Here is a 5,171-nt window from a genome sequence, read left to right as displayed (position 1 = left end):
ATCCATCTATCATCTATCATCTATATATACTTGCATATAATATAGGGAATTCTAATGACCTACATCTAAGAATTTGCACTGGTTTTTTGTAAATTTTTTTTATTTTTTTTTAGAATTTGCACTGTTAACACAAAGGCATGCAGTTCAAATCCACCACCTGCTCCTTGGAAGAAAGAAAGATGGACAATTTTCTCTCTTGAGATTTACAGCCTCTGGAAACCCAAATGGAATATCCATTATTAGTTGGTACCAATGTGATGGCACTCCTGTATGCTTTATGACATTAAAAGGGTAACATTTGCTAAGGATGTAGGAAAGGCCTGACAAGAAGGATGAATTGGTGTACTGTTATATTGTGAGGTTTGTAATCAATACCAAAACCTAAAATGTTCATGAAATGTTGAATGCAAAATCAGTTTACCCTGTAAACTTTCACTTATCGCAATATTTTTTTAAAGTGATTTACTTTCTTTTTCATACTTTAAAGGAATTTTTGTGATCCAAATTGTGTTGCTTACGTTCTGTTGTTGAAATCTACCAGTGGCTTCCTTGGAGAAAGATGGACAGTAATCTCCTGTGCTGTTTGAAGCTTCCAAAACTGCACTGGGGAGTCAGCTATTAGTAGGTTCAGACTTAACGGCAATGAATTTTTTCTTTTGTTTTTCAGATTTTTCCAGTTTAGTATATCCTGTGATTTCTTGACTATTACTTTAATTGGAATTTATTGTATATCTATGTCAAAAGAAATATTTGAAAACTTCTATACATTTTCCATTTTATAATGATGTTGCTAATTGTACCAGTTAAGCACATTTATTTTTATTTTTATTGAAGTATAACCTATAGTGACATTTATAGTCTTGACTCTTCATGAATAGATGCTTCAACTCCACTTTACTTTCAGCATGCAAGTTCTGTGCCATATGACCATCATAGGCAGGTAATGAATTTTATTTCAATTTTGATACTATGTTCTTCTTAGTATAGTTTAGCTTCTCAATTTGTTTAACACACAGATCGAAAAAGTGGAATGAATGGATAAAACTCTGATGCACACTCTTGCAATATTAAACCATATAGTATGCCCTTGTTCCATTCCAATGACCATATCTTAGTTCATATATAAAAACATATAAGTTCAATATAAACACACTGTTGTGTTTGTTGTAGTTACTTTTAGGTGCTATTGAGTTAAACATAACTTAAAGACACTCTATAAACAACAACTCTAAAGTCTATCCTATTCTGCATCATTTTCACCTTCTTTGATTCTATACTTGGAAAGGTGGAGTGTCATGAAAGAGAAGAAGACTCCTAATGAGATGAACAAAACTAAGCATTTCAAATTCCCATTCCTTACTGGGCTAGCCATTATTTTTTATGATCAAACAACTGAACAGCCTGCATAGTCCATAAACACAGAAAAAATATCTTCCTGGTGCTCTTGGCCTTCAGTCATCAGAAATTTATGAAATATTTATTGTCTGAGCTTAGACTATGGCTAAGGGCAATATGTTACAGGTACTAATTACAAAGATAGAAAACATAAAAAATTTAAAGTATATTTTTGAACATTAAAAATTAAGAAAACTCAGAAATAGTATGCAAATTGGAAGTTCTAGCTTTTCACAATAAGACAATAATTTTTATAAGTTTTTTAACATAAAATGCTTATTTTATACTGGTTTACTTACAAAGTTAATGCATATTGTTTTTCACACCAGATCTTTCCTATATCTTAACCCACACCTCACTCCACCCATTAAATTGTGTGATCCTATGGTCACCCCTCCATCCATCCTTACCCCTTTGCTTTCCCCTTCCCCCTCTTCTTCATACACATATTACTAGTTATCTAATTCTACAATAATCGTCTTATACAATATTTGTCCTTATGGGACTGGGTTAGTTCACTTGGCATGATGCCCTCTAAATTTTCCCAGGTTAGATAGTGATTTACAAAATCATTGTTCCTGTCTGCTGTTTAGTATTCCATAATTTGTCCATAATTTAGACATCTAGCCTGTTCCTGTATCCTAGGCAATGGTGAATAATGTTGCTATAAACATTGGTGTACAAATCTCCATTTGTGCCTCAGTTCTCATTTTTTTCAGAGTATTTTCCAAGTATTGAAATAGCTGGCTTATGTGGAATTTCAATGTTCAGCTTCTTGAGGAAACGTCAAATTGTTTTCCAAAGTGGTTGCATTATTTTACAATCCTATCAATGGTGTGTACATAGGGTTTTCAGAGGCCTGCTATTTTGGAAGTGGATGGCCAAAATACTTCTTCCTAGTGTATGTCAATCTGAATATTCAGTTTTACAGAAGTATCCAACAGATAAGCATTTTACAGAAAAAGTGAAAATATATCCCTTATTATGGAATTAACCATTAGTTTTGGTGTTTTCCCTGCCCTTCGCTCAAGTGCCCTGGCCCATTTATTTCTTTGCTCCACCATCCATCAAGATACCCCTCCACTTCTACCCACTCCCTTCAGCATCTATCTACCATTGTCCAGCCCTTGATCTGATAGCTTATGTTGTGTCTCTGGAGACTAAGGTGTATCTGGTACAGGCCATGGTCTTTGCAATCACTTGTTATGCATCAGAGAGCTGGACAAGGACCAGGGAGGATAGAAGGAGAATTGATGCTTTTGAGCCATGGTTCTGGAGAAGAGTGGTGAGGGTGCTATGGACTGCCAAGAAAACAAACAGATTCATCCTAGTGAGGGTTAAATCGGGCTGCTCCTTGGACACAAGGATTCTGAGTCTTCGTCTGACATACTTGGTCATGTTGTAAGGAGGGATCGGTACTTGGAGAAGGACATCATGCTTGGGAGGTGGAGGGCAGGCGCAGGAGGGGAAGGCCCTCTGGGAGATGAATTGATTCGGTGACTGGAGCAATCGGGATGAGTGTGTTGGAGACAGTGAGATTGGCACAGGACAGAACAGAGTTTAGAGCTGTTGTCACGATTCAACTTCACATAACAACAACAATCAATAGTGTGTAAGAGTTCCTACCTCTCTAAACCCTCTCCAATATTTATTGCTTACTGTTCTATTAAACTTTGTCACTGCTATGAGATGATATGGTATCTCATTATAGTTTTGGTTTGCATCTTTCTTATTGTCAGTGATTTTGAGCATTTCTTCATGTGTCTTTTGGCCATTTGAATATCTTCCACTGTGAAAAGTCTTTCCATGTCTTTTGCACATTTTATAATTATAAGTCTTTTTCTTGTACAGGCCCTACAGGATTCTGCAAACTTTTGATATGATACTCTTAAGATATATATATATATATGTATATATATATGTATATGTATATATATACATATATGTATATGTATACGTATAAATAGATGAATGATAGATAGAGTTGTTAATATGTGCCATTGAGTCACCTGTTACTCATAGTGATGCTATATACAACCGCCCTAAACCCTGCTACATCCTGTGCCAATCTTACCGTCTCTGATACACCCACCCCCATTTCCCCAGTCACTGAATCAATCCATCTCATCCAGGTCTTTCTCTTCTGCCCTGTCTCTCCACCCTCCCATGCATGATGTCCCCCTCCAAGGAATAATCCTGTCTTGCAACATGTCCAAAGTGTGTCAGATGAAGCCTCAGAATCATTGCCTCCAAGGAGCATCCTGGTTTTATCCTCTCCAGGATGAACTTGTTTGTTCTCCTAGCAGTCCATGGTATATTCAATACTCTTCCCCAGCACCACAGCTCAAAGGCATTAATTTTCCTTCTATCTTTCTGAGTCATTGTGCAGCTCTCTGATGCATAGCAAGTAATTTTAAAGACCATGGCCTATATCAGGCTCATCTTAGTCTCCAGACTGACATTGTTGCTCTTCAGTATTTTGGAGAGGTCTCTGACAGCAGACTTTCCCAATGAAATTCATCTTTTATTTCTTGGCTGCTGGTACAAAGTGTGTTGATTGTAGAGTCAAGCAAACTAAAGGTGTTAAAATCTCAATCTCCTTGCTATTGTGAACAAAGCTGCAATAAACATGGGTGTGCTTATATCTGCTTGGATGTCAGTTGTGGTCTCTTTGGGATATATTCTCAGTAGTGGAATTTCTGGGTCAAATGATATCTCTATTTGCAACTAACTTCCCATCAACAAATGAATGTATAGAGAAGTTGTGGTATATTCACACAATGGAATACTACACTGCATAGAAAAACAAGGAACTCATCCAATATTATTCAAAATGGGTGAGCCTTGAAGGACATTACGCTGAGTGAAATATCTCGGTCGCAAAAGGACAAATATTGCATGGTGCCACTGCCGTAAAATGGGACTGATATCAGGGCTGTGGTGAGACTGAGAAAAACTGGATAAATTGTGTATACTGCACTAAAATACATGAGGGAGAGAATAATTTAAAAGCGATGTATGATAGGGTATTATGGTTATCACAAGAGTCCACAATTAAGGTTGCATAGCGGAATGTACTTGGGGTGGTGGGAGGGGTTCAGGGGGATTGTGTACCACGGAGAGGATGTTTATTTTACTTTTCAAAGAAAGGAGAGAACTGGGGTAGGCAGAGGGCTGGGCGGGGAGAGAGGTGCAGCAATGAATGAATGGAAATAATAAAAAAATAAAATCTCAATCTCTTAATCATCTGTCATGATGCTGTCAATCAACCCAGTGGTGAGAATCTTTATTTTCATGATGTTGACCTTCGATCTAAATTGAAGGCTGCAGTCCTTGACCTTCTTCAACAAGCACTTCAGATCCTCCTCAGTTTCAACAGACAGTGTTGTGCCATCTGCATAACAGAGATTGTTGATGAGTCTTCCTCCAATCCTGATGCCACATTTCTCCTCAAAGAGCCCAGCCTCTCGGATAATCTGTTCTACATATAGAGTGAAAAGACAGGGAGGTAGGACACATCTTCAGCATTTATTCTTCTCAATTTTGAACCATGCGTGTTCCCTTGCTCTTTTCTGACAACTGCTTCCTAGTCCAAGCATGTTGTTGTTGTTGTTATGGGCCGTCGAGTCGTTTCCGACTCATAGTGACCCTCAACAGTCCTAAACCCTGCTATATCCTGCGCCAACCGCACCGCCTCTGACACACCCATCCCGACTACCCCAGTCACCGAATCAAACCATCTCATAGAGGGTCTTCCCCTCCTGCACTGTCCCTCC

Source organism: Elephantulus edwardii, unplaced genomic scaffold (genome assembly GCF_000299155.1).
Source record: "Elephantulus edwardii isolate Elephantulus edwardi_28Jun2011 unplaced genomic scaffold, EleEdw1.0 scaffold00111, whole genome shotgun sequence".
NCBI classification, from domain to species: Eukaryota; Metazoa; Chordata; class Mammalia; order Macroscelidea; family Macroscelididae; genus Elephantulus; species Elephantulus edwardii.
This window is presented reverse-complemented; position numbering follows the sequence as displayed.